The sequence below is a fragment of the Talpa europaea genome (assembly GCF_964194135.1).
Source record: "Talpa europaea genome assembly, chromosome: 4".
Lineage (NCBI taxonomy): Eukaryota > Metazoa > Chordata > Mammalia > Eulipotyphla > Talpidae > Talpa > Talpa europaea.
Window position 1 is genome coordinate 82,930,438 of NC_140070.1, and position 12,990 is coordinate 82,943,427.

Here is a 12,990-nt window from a genome sequence, read left to right on the forward strand (position 1 = left end):
ATTTAGAAATCTGAAGACTGCTTTCCTCTATCTCAAGGTAAAAGGATGCTTCTACTTTCCTGAAGGGTTCAGGGACATATGTAGGTTCAAGAATATTTCACCACAAAATTTCCACCTCATTTTTTTCAGTGATTGTTTCTTACCATGATGTTGACTCTGACTTTGCATATCCATCAAGACCAAGTGCTAGTAATTTTATAACTGCTACCCCATAATAATATCTTGGATCTGATTGTCAGTAGGGTCTATCCTGTGGTGATTGGGTTCAGGTTGGTTCTTAAACACCTTTCTATAGTTCCTTGTTCTTTTCAACTATGCCTTAAATTGATTAGGCTAACCTGAGTCTCTCATTTCTTTTTCCAAGCTTCCAAAGCAATCAATTAAAAGCAGCTAAATCCATCCTTTAAAATTATATCCTGTAGGGCCTCCCCGGTGGCGCAGCGGTTGAGCGCTGGGTTGCGAAACTGCGCGCGGCCTCTGTGGCGCCGGTTCGATCCCCGGCTGCTCCCCGGCCACCAGAGGAGGGTCCCACATGGCGTGCAGACCTCTCCTGCCGCCCGCTGCTCCCCTCAGCAGTGTGCTTCGGTCCTTCTGCCTGCTCTGCTCCCCGCTCTGGCTCTGGTGAATTCTCTCACCCTCCCGCGCTTCTGACTGTACCCAGTGCATGTATAAACAAAAAACAAACAAACAAACCAGCAAACAAATAAATAAAGCATGCCTCTATAAAAAAAAAAAATTATATCCTGTAAATGGCATTTTGGTGGTCATAGATACCAATACTTCCTCTTTTTATCTGCACCTCAGTCCAATCTATCAAAGGTCGGTTCTTACTAATTATGGTACTCTAGCATGCCAGGGCCCCACCGCACGTACTAGCAGTCTGCCTGGAATCTGCCCCAGCATCCAAAACCTGTTCTGAAGATCTGTTACATAGAGGCAATTCAAATCACAACTGGCTTAGTATGTGTAACCAGGAGAACAGAGTCTGAGGAAAAGAAATACAGAGAATAAGAGTAAGCAATGAGAGAGTAAATCAAGGAACGAGGGAAAGCTCAATCAGGATGCATTATTAAGTTGGCAATAAGTATGAGAAACTGCAGGCTGATTCCACTGCACTTTATGAAGTGTTTTATGAAATGTGTCTTAGAATGATCTGCCTGGGGATGAAAGAAAGAAGTATTTATCCTTTGGCTTTCATCCTACATTGGTTAAGGATGGCTCCTGGGCATTCACTCTCCCACACTTCCAGATTGATCATGCTTAAATGCTGAGCAGGTGTCTGCCGACATCCCACACTGTGGCATTAGAAAAATCCTGAACACAGGAGATTTGAAGCAATGACCTGAAATTTCACCTATGTGAAGCTTATCAACACCAGTAAAGACAGGTTACTAGAACAGCAGTTGGAATACAGGTGATGCTAGGAGCATTTACAGTGTGTGAAGGAAGTCTAATATGCCTTGTTGATTGACAACTGGCTTTAATAGAAATGCTATCACATTCAAATGATTTTTCTCATTTAAAAAATATACTTAGGAGAAAGTCTGATACAATTACATTTTTTACTACAGTGCAGCTTTTTTGGGAGGGTATTCACTGTAAATGATAGAATAGATTAAAAAATGTAATCCTGCAGCAGCTTCTTTATTTAAAAATTGATTCAGTTGGTTCTCCAGTTTGTTGGATAAGTCTCATAATTCCACTTTTCCTTCTGAATGCAGTTGTATTTTCCAATCACAATATTTATCAATTTGTAAATAGTGAATATTATACAAAAGAGTCATGCTGGTAAGAAAACATGTGTTTCATTATTTACTCATAAATTTTTGTTTAAATATTTGCAAAGCTCATTGATAACTATATAAGAAATGTAATTTTTCAGGATTATACCAACTTCTATTAGAAATCTAAATATAATTGGAGTTAAGATAAAATTTGAAATCTTTTCTCTGTCAGGGTTTTGGGGATTGGCTTTCCATATGATCAAATATCAAATGAAAAATCCTAGATGATCAAGAGTAATGGCTATAGAATATTTTGTATCATTATTGTTGTTAATATTCAGGTGCATTGTAGATGCATAAGAAATAACTATCCAACAAAGCTTAGGTTTATTTCAATTTTTCTTTTCAGGTTTTTTTTTTTAGATTTATTTATTTATTTATTTATTTATTTATTTATTTATTTATTTATTTATTTATTTATACAAGCACTGGGTACAGTCAGAAGCGCGGGAGGGTGAGAGAATTCACCAGAGTCACAGCAGGGAGCAGAACAGGCGGAACACGAAATACACTGCTGAGGGGTGCAGCGGGCACGCGGCAGGAGAGATTTGCGTGCCATGTGGGACCCTCGCTGGCAGCCAGGGATAGATCCAGTGTTGCAGAGGCTGTGGGCAGCTTCCAGTCCAGCGCTCAACCACTGTGCCACCAGGGGAGGCCTTGTTTTCTCTTCAGTTTTATATAACTTTTTACTTCTTACAAAAAACAACAATCTCATAAAACACAACCTGCAAAATGAAGCAGATTTGAGGCATTCAGGTGTGCCATATATAAATATGATGAGTATAAAGGCGTTCTCTTTCATACCTATTATTTCTCTGTTCTTACCCTATGCTTTCTTAGTGCTAATTTACCTTTGGTTATATTTTTCCCTAAGTCAACTCCTTTCTCTGTGTTAAAAAGTTCCCCTGTCTAGTCTATGTAACTATAAGCCAATTAATTTTTCTTTCAAAGTTACTTTGTGGTTCTTGCTGCTAAAATGTTCTTACAGATAAAGCTCCATTTTTCTCACATTTCACTTTTTGGTCTAATATATGGCATCGTTCTCTTTACTACAATATTTTCTAGCAGTTTCATTGAAGTATAATTATTACATAATCAATTGAACATGTATTTAAAGCATAGAAATATATAAGGTTCACCATACCTGTATACTCATGAAACCATCACCATAATTAAGATAATGGACATATTATCATCTCCAAAAGCTTCTGTGTGTCCCTTTGTAATGCCTCTCTCCTATCCCTCTCTCACCTCCCAGACAACCAGTAATCTTTTGGTCATTCTACATGAGTTAGAATTTCTTAGAATTTTATGTAAATGAATCATATATTTTGAATTGTTTTTGTTTTACTTCTTTCACTAAGTAAAATTATTTTGAGAATCACCCAAGTGGTAATACTTGTCAGTAGAGTTTGTTCCATTTTACTGATGAGTGGTATTCAATTTGATGGCTACATCAATATGTTTATCCATTCACCTACTGGTGGACATTTGGATTATTTCCAGCTTCTGTTTGTTATTAACAAGGTTGCTACTAATATTTGCATATAATTCTTTGAATGGATGAATATTTTAATTCTCTCATAAAAATTTAGAAGTAGAATGGTTAGATTTTATGGTAACTATAAGTATAACCTATTAAAGCCAAACTGTTTCCCAAAAGTTAATGAGAGTTAATGAGAGTTAATGAGAGTTCCATTTGCTCCACATCCCCAACACTCATTGTGCTCATTGAGAAATATTCACCTGAAGACATCAAGTCCTAATCTCAAAAATGGAAAGTATTACCTTTTCTGGAAAGGTTCTTTGCAGATGTAATTAAATTAAGATTCTTGAGATGAGGTGATTGCCCTTGATTATCTGAGTTATAAGTAAATACCATCACAAACATGAGAGAGACAAAGGGAGTTTTGAGAGCAGACAGGGAGGAGAAAGTAATGTGAAAGTAGAGATATAAATTGGAGTGTTATCTCAGATTAGGAAATGCAGGAAGCCACCAGATGCAGGAAGAGGTTCTCAACTAAATCTTCTTTAGAGTTTTTGGAGATGTGCAATCCAATCAACAACTTGATTTGGTTCGTGTGATCTCCTTGACATACATTTCTATTGTTTTAAGTTACCAAGTAATTTTTTATGGCAGCCTCAGGTAACTAATGCAGTGTTTTCCAATGCTCAGATCATGGCCTTGGTCAATTGGATACATCTATTTGTGACTTTGATGCTTTGATAAACGAACTAAGACAAAGAGAATAAATTCACAGAGTAGTGGAATATGCACTGTTGTAGCCATGTCAGTGAGTGCTGGCCATATGTTGTTGGTAACTTGATGGTTTTACAGTGCTGAAGTCCTGGGCTTATGTTCTGGTGGTGCTTTGTATTTTTTTGCATGTTAGGGACTACCTTAACTTCCGTCTGTTTTCCAAGTCTGGTTGTCTACTCCTGATGGATTTTATAAGACTGTGTGTATTTTCCCCAAATAAATCCATTGAAACTATAGCTCTTTATTATTATTATAGTTCTAGATTTGTAACTGATACAAATAAAAACTATTAAAATGTTCTGTAGTTTTTAAAATAGAACATTTTTCCTATTACTCAAGTCTGTATTCTTCTTTTGAAAAACAATTAAACATACCAAATCTTCAGATTTAGTAGTTCCTGGGTACTAGTCATCATATCTGACTTTTCTCAGAAACCCAAATTTAATAGAAACATTTTTCAGTTCTTGTAGCAACAATATTATTCTCTTACTCTCCAACAAACAATCAAAACCAAGGATCCTATTGAAGTGATATTTTGAGTTCAGTTCAGGTGGAACCGACAATCATATTTTATTCTTTAATTTTCTCTGCTATTCCAGGGATTTATCTTATACTTTGGACACTTTCCTATGCACTCAAAAGACCAGTCCTCTGCTCTTGTACACTACCAATAAATAGGTTTTATGTCACATTCATAGATGCCACATTTCTCTCCATAGCTAAATATGTTTATTGAAGTTTAATATGCCTTAGGGACATGGTGAACTTTGCAATGATTAATTGAAAAAGTTTTAGATTTACACAGGACATTTTTCAAAATATTTTATACATTCATGAAATGTTTGGAGACTAAATAAACAGGAGATGGACATTTGCTTTACTACTCTCCAAACAAACCTTGACTTGATTTTGAGTTTAGTGTGTTTAGCTTGTCTTAAATTCGGTTTACAAAATGCCCTATAACAATCTGTTGTCTGGCAGAAAAATCAATAAAGCATTAAGTCACCCATAGCAAAAATTACCACTTAATTAATTAATTAATATTTTCACCAGTTGGTTATAGTTTGTGTAGAATAGCCTTAGGGCTGAGTGTTAGTTTATTTCTCTCTCCAGACAAATGGAACTCATAGAGAGTTAATTATAATTTCCTGTGCCCTTTATCCTTTTACTCAAGTGGGCTACACTTGAACAATAAAAATAAATTAAATAGCTATCCAGGAAACAAAGCATATGCCAACCTGGGACACTGGCACCAAAAATACACTCTTTGTCTTCATCTCTACAAATCTCCGTGATACTAGAGAAATAGCCTAGTATCATCAAAAGATTCTTTCATCAAAAGAAAACTTTTACATTCCATTTGACTTTAACACTTAAAGTGATTAAAATCAAGTTAATATTATCACTATCTCTTTTATACTAATTGAAAAACCCTGTCACTCTGCAGTGTTGAGCTAGCTCCTCAACAGTTAATAGTTACTAGTATCAAAGTAAAATATCTTTGTATCATTGTAATGTTGTTGCTTTTATTGATAAACTTTATATTTTTCATGCAACTATATTATTTCACACTCAACATAACCTTTTTGAGGTTTTGAAGACATGAGGGTGGTACCTTTGAAAAAAAAAATAATAGAATTTCGAGTATTAACTGCATGTTATGTACACTTGTACATTTGCCTCACCCAGAAAAAGACATGTAGATGAATCCCCTTTAAAGAAATTTTAAAAACTCCAGGTATACTATGGAATATAACCTGTATTTTGAAGAATTTTTACTTATTTCAGAATAAGATTGAAGGGAGTTTAGACATTTAAAAAAATTTACCCTATATTTTTCATAAAGGATAAGGTGACTCAGTGTGATGACCTGCTGAAAATCGCATAATATATGGTAGAATTGAAGCATTGAAGTCTTTTGATGCCTAATTCTATGCTTTGTGATAAAAAACTTTATAAAGGACACACAGCAGAATCCTCTTAAGTAGAACATTTTTAGTGCATATCAAAATCAGGGTATTTGTAAACATTACATTTCTTTTTTTTTTTTTTTTCTGACTTAGGTGTAGTTAATGTCAATAGAATTTCAAAGAAAAAGGGCTCTGTGAGTTAGTACTTCTCTGGGAGTTACTAGTTATTGAATATAGGGCAGTTAGCCACTTGGTCTCTGTTCCTCACTTGGTGATGAGATTATGTGACCTCCAGGGCCCTTCCAGTTCTCAGTTCTTGTTCTAGTTAAAATCTATCATCTACGGAGTCATTCCACATTTATGTGTGAAATTCTTCTTTATGGATCAACTGATAAGGCAGAATTCTGGAGGAATGGTTTGTTTTCTCCTCTCTCTTTACAATGGAGCCAGAATCAGTTCTCCATGCTTAGTACTCACATGCCAGCTGACCAAAGCTTATCCCTGGGACACCAGCCTCTGACCAAAGCTTCTCCCTGGGACACCATCCAGCCTGGGATACCCATAGGGAAAGCCTGCATTCCAGGGAGTAGAACAGTTGAAATGCTGAGAAGCTACTATGAGGAACCAAAACACTTTTTTGCTTTGGACACATTCTTAGGGTTGGACAAATATGTATTCCACGAACACAGAGAACTATAGGTACAGCTATATTTTTAAATATATGAACATGCATTTGTGAATAAGAAAAGCAATCTGTTTTAAGACACTAATGAATTCGGAGCACAATTTTGTCTTCTATTTTCTCAAATACTAAACTTACCTAAGATAGCAAATGAATACTATCATATGGGGAGGATGTGACTCGTTTGGACTTACCAGTGTCTTCCTTAGGAATAGATTTAAAGCCTGGAGTCTAATTTCTCCCCATTAATACTGTATTTAGTTAAGAAATCAGAAGAGAATATGGTGATCTCACGTAGAGATAATCATATAAACCGGTGTGGACTGAGACATAGATGGTTGGTAGTGGTTTAGTGATATCGCCATGAAAATATTTTAATTTTTATTAAAGTTTTAAAATCTTCAGCATGTCACAGTGGGGAGTTGCAGGTGCTCTGACAATCTCCAAAGGAATGCATTTTAGGCAAGAAGATTTTTGTTGCCTCTCCAGTCACACCTGTCCTGGCATTGGGTAGCACCCGCTCTGCATACTCATTTTAGTCCTAAGTTTCCTCTGATTATTAGGAATCTTCATGCTTGAGGAGCCAGCTCTGCTACTCCTCCGCAGAGTGAAGGAGGGAAATGGCACATTTTGCAAATTTCAGTGCTTTTGAAAGCAATAATGAAAAGGAGGTGGTGCTGCTTCAGAAGGCGGGCTACAGATGGAACAAAAGGTTAACTCAAATTTCTGCTGAAAAAAGAAAGTAAAAATAGTAATGATGATCTATATACAAGAGCAGAAAACATAGCAAAGTGAAGTTATTCATTTTGAATCAGCAGCTTCATTTCAAACATTCTCTGGTTGCTCAAAGGGTTTTATTTTACAAATTGGCATTCAGTAGGCACATCTGACAATTGGTTCATTGTCTCTTTTACCAATTGTCAGCAATAGTCTTTCTTTGGATCAACTCAGGAACTTTAATATTCTGAGGTAGTTTCTTTGAGGACAAATAATCCAACTTTTTCCCCATGTTTGCTAAAAAAGAATTAAATGCTTTGCACTTAGTGCCTTCTCTTTATTGTATCTACAGCTGCTTTCCACTCATGACCATCACTACAAATAGAAGTTTCCTTGCTTTTAAATATCAGTCTTTTGTCTGTTACCTCATCCCATTCAAAAAGGCAGTCCACCTTCATAGTGGTTGTATTACTGTCACAAAGAGGTTGCTTTATTAGAGACTTCTGAGGAATGGGCAAGTGGCATGTGTAGGGTTGTGGCTGAAGTGTACTAATCCCCTGAGCACCTCACATGTGTGGGGTTGCATAGTATAGAGCAAGCTGACAGGATGGCTTCAGTTTCCTATCAGACCTTAACCCCAGGCCATATTACTCTTGAATAGCTTCAGAGCTCTTGAACTAGGAAAGACTTTCCTTGCTAAAGAGAAAGTTAGGAAATCATAGTTTCTCAGAGAACTGCAACTGGCATATTAAGGCATATTAAGTCTAATGATCAATGCTTGAGAATCTTTGTTGTGTGATGAACAGAATCTTTATAATCATGTAGTGCTTTTAAAACATACATTGACTTTTGTCCAAAGTGTTCTTTTTAATAATGATACCATATCTTATTTGCAGATATTTCAATTCATGGACTCCTACCAACAGGTAATGTCTTAAGTCTACATGGCATTTAAATGTAAACATGTTTTACAGGTGGAACAGGCACTTTCAAACAGAACCTGCTATCATAAATTCTGATAACATAGATATTAATGTCCTGGTTACAGAGAATGGTTTGTTGTTTAGGAAGGTAATGCCATTTGTAGAAGACTGATAGTTATCTATTAATATATATCCCTGGACTGTTGGTTATGTACATGACTATGAACAAAGGCTATATTTCTCAGTTTGCTTTGTAACTGTAACTTAAGTTTTATTCAAAGCCATTTAAATGTACATGTTAGTTGTGACTTCCAAGGATGTCCTTAAAAACAAGGACTTATTTTTTCTCACTTTTCCCATGTTTTCTAGCTCTGGTAGGTATCTGATGGTGGGAGTTTAATCAATTGGTGTAGACACTGATGACAGGATCATAAAAATAGGAAGAATTTATTTATATTTGACTAGTGTATAAGAAAATAAAATTTGTAAGTTGATGCCAGATTGGTATTTTAGCAGCCATTAGAAATAACCAAAAAATAGAAAAGGTAGAATTTAATCCAATATTATCTAAACCTAATCCAGGTGTTCTTTCTATTAAAAATCATACAACTCAATACACCTGCCATGTATTAGTATTGTAGATCTTTGTACTCCATTTTTGGGTCTAACCTGATTCACTAGGTTTCTTCATTGTTGTTGAATAGCAGTTGCTTTACTACATTTAATAGTATAGTGGGCTAGATTATGATATAGACTGTTAGTTAAAGTACTTGTAGCACTAAGGTTTTTAAAGTACTTTTCAAGCATCAATTTATATGTAGGTAAAATATCCATATTATAATAGGTTACAGAGTTGTGAGTGAAGATATTAAAATCTTTTACAAATGTCATTAGAACTTGAAAGGAAAATAGGAAGTTGGGGTAAGAAATGGCACCCAGAAACATGATTTCATCTCCTCTTGTCCAATCTTGTCTCATTCAATTCCTTCCAAGGGAGTCTTTTAATATGACTCTTATTTCCTTCAAACAGCTGGTAGTAGTCTCATCCCTAATGATATACACCACATTAAAAAAATGCTACTAATCTAAAAATCCTACTCTTGAAGATAAGCATATGGTTTAGAAGATGAAAAATGCTGACTACATGATTACTCTCCTGTCTATTTGTATAAAGCATGATCATTAAGCCATTCATCATCCTTTCTGTGGACTTAATTTGGGGGCTTGGTAAAGGGGAAATGAGGTAAGCAGGGAATCAATTAACTTTCAGTTGACAGACAATAGTTTTTGTTCCCGGATATTCTGCATGCTCCTTATTTTAAAGGTGATTATGGAGGAGTTTATTGACTTGTCAGTTAAGGACTCATGCCTTATCTCTGCGTTTAAAAAGACTCTTATGTTTAGAAGTCCTTCTCCTACTTCAGACAGTTTCTTTTACCCTTGTTATAACCTTTCTGAAGGAGAAAGAAATGCTCTAAAATCCCAATCATGCTTCTTATTAACTGATTCATAATGAGACAACTTACTCAATTTCTTCCAATTTAATCTAATCTAATCTAATTCAATAGAATTGTCCTTACATTAAGAGGCCCGGTAGGTAAAAATGCTTGGTAATTTATTTGTTCATAAACCTGTTTAGCAAAAAATGAAGAATATAGACTAGAAAATACAAGAACAATAGATTAGAAGAATAGTTGTTAGGGTTAAGTGACTTATTTGTCAAAACAAAACAACAAAAACAATACTTCCAATTTTTCAGTCACAAAGGAAAACTATCCAAGTGCAGGTCAGCAAAGGGACACTAAAGCTATTTCACAAGAACCACAAACTTAACTCTCTATTTCCTCTGACAAGCACGGCAAGTATACACATTTGATCTGCCATAAATAGGACACAGTGATCCAGCAGAATTTTCAAAAGTAATATTGAAGCACCTTTGAAATCATCTAGTTTTTGTGCGTATTTGTTGAATATTCAACAAAGGAAAGTAATTTGTTTAGAAAGAAATGAATATTTACCATATGGTTAGAGACAATCTTTTACTTCTAGTGGGAGATGATGGTGTTTCCTTCTTTCCTCAAATGATTGTTAACTTTTTACAGGCAGAGACTTCATTTATAATTTCTTATATTTTACAGTGTTATACTCAAATTATATAAGAGTCAGTTAATATTTGCAGATTAAATGAAAGAAGGCTAAACCTATCAGTTATTTTGGTGACAGAATAATTAGGCTTATTACTTATTATCATTTAATTTAGCCATATGAACAATCGAAACTGATTGGATAATTAAGGATCCAGAGCATACTCTGTTTTGAATCTTAATCATAATAGAAAGGAGTTGAACTTCAGATTGTGGGAGTTGTCCCTCATCTCAATCATTTGGTATTAAATCAGAGTAGGAGGCAGTTACTGAGTTTCATTTTTAATTGTTCTTACTACTCTTCTCTATGTTAATTGTTCTTACTACTCTTCTCAAACCTACATGTCATTATGACATTTCTTTTTTCTTATTTAGGAAAAGAAAAATTTGAGCAATCTAATAAACAGATTGTGACTCCTACTTGGGTTTTTTTCCATAACTTAATCGGCTTATGTTGTATTTTGAATTAAAAAAGAAGCAATTTTATTTATCTTAGAAATATTTGTGTATGACAAGTCCTCCAAACTGTGTTTTACAAAATGTATGTGTAAGAATTAACATGTAGGGGTAATAATCACATATTGATATTAAAGTGCTTTCCGTTACAGGAGGAGGCATCCTTCAAAGGATGAGACAATGATTGTTTCATTAAAGCACTTAATCAACATTTATCAACCAATCCCCTGACTGATACAAGGGCCACTCCAAACAAGTTCTCCAAAATAACCTTTGGGTTGGATTTTTTAAAAACATGATTATCAGAAATATTTAACAAATAATGCTTTTTGAATTCAACAGATGGTTATATCTTAAGTTACTCTTACAAATTGACTTCAAAGTTGCATAATTGACATTTAAATACTCTAATATAATATGTAATGAATTTAATTCTAATGTATATATGTTTAATTCTAATATATATAAATAAACCAATTAATTTAACACTCACACAAAATCATTTAGGAAGTACAAGAAGAAAAATAAGTGAAATGTAAATAAACTTGGACATTTACAAATATCTATTGTACTTAAATCATAGGTAGAATACACTATTAAAGGAAATTTGTGAGCTAGTCTTTGAGATGTTTTCTTTAATGCCTTTGAAAAGTAAGCAAAGCCAACTCAAGTAGTTCTCACCTCTTTGGTAGTTGGTTCATTTTGCTCAGCTACTCAGAGAAATGCTACAAGGATTTCAAACATTCTAAAACTTTATGAATTTAGTGAGGGCTGCCAGGGCATTGGCTTTAAAATGCTAGGAATAAACAGTTCCCTCCCTCCCCCATGTAGTTCTTAGCAGTCTTCTGTCATGTTCCTCTTAGTCTTGTTTTTGCTTTCATTTTCTCTCTCTCTAATCTAACTACATCTTTCCATTCTAGTCTTCCCCATATATAAAATATATATACGGTGTGTGTATATGGTGTATATATACAAATGTGTATATGTATGTTTTATATATATATATGTTTTACTTTTCTTCTCAGTCTCTTCTCTCTCTTTTTCAGTAGCAAGCTATATTGAAATATCACAGTTTAGTGATGCCTCCTAGTACCATGTGCAACTTTCATTACCTATATAATGCTGAACAAATCTGGTATAATTACCACTCTAATTAGCAACAAGAGAATTTTTTCCCATAGAATCCACTTTTTCTTTGAGAAGTTCTTTCAGTTATTTTCAAAGTTCCTCTTCTTCCATTTCCATTAAATGTGGGAAAAAAATCAGAGTTCAAAGGGTCATGGGCCTTTTGTTTCCTATTTATATTAAAAAATAGAGTGAAATATTATTGTTTATCTCCTCATGGGATGTAGTAAGGAAGTCAAAAATAAATACTGGAGGGTTAAAGATTACAATAAGATGATTTCAAGTTTGAAAAGGTCTATTTGATTTAATTTCTTGTTTTGCTAGTATATTTGATAGGACTCAGGTTAATCTGGTGCAAAGCAAAGATGCCAAAATATGGGGTTATAAAGGTAGATTTTTGTCTCTCTCTTACATTACCAGCAAGAGAGATGTAGTCATAGCTGATTAGGTTCCTTTGCTCATGTTGATATGCTACTTTCATCTCTGTTCCAGTTCTTACTGATATCCAGGGGCAATCACAAGAGGTAAAGTGCCAAAGCAGCAACTAGAATTCTTTTCAAGGACCTAGTGGTACCATTGCCAGTACTTCGTTGCCATGTTGTAGGTGTTCTGTTATGAACCACGGGGAAGATGGACATTGGAGGCCTATGGCATTTTCTGTCAAAATTGAAAAATTTAATTGAAGACAAATTATTTCAACAAATTTCCATCCTTGGAATGCATTTAATTTTAAAATCTAGTTTATATCATCTTTATTCTGAATCAATTGGTGACAAGCAAGATATTTTTTTTTTTTTAAAGTTGGCATTCAACCATGAGTCTTTTAGTTTAGTACTTACTAAACATTGTCATAAAGCATATAGAAAATAGATGATTAAAATATATCTCCAGACATAATAAAGAGTTGGATCACACCCTCATTCACTCAGTTTTATTGAAACAAGTGCTTAGGATGGTTTTTAGGGCCTCACTAGGTCTGACTTCTGTAT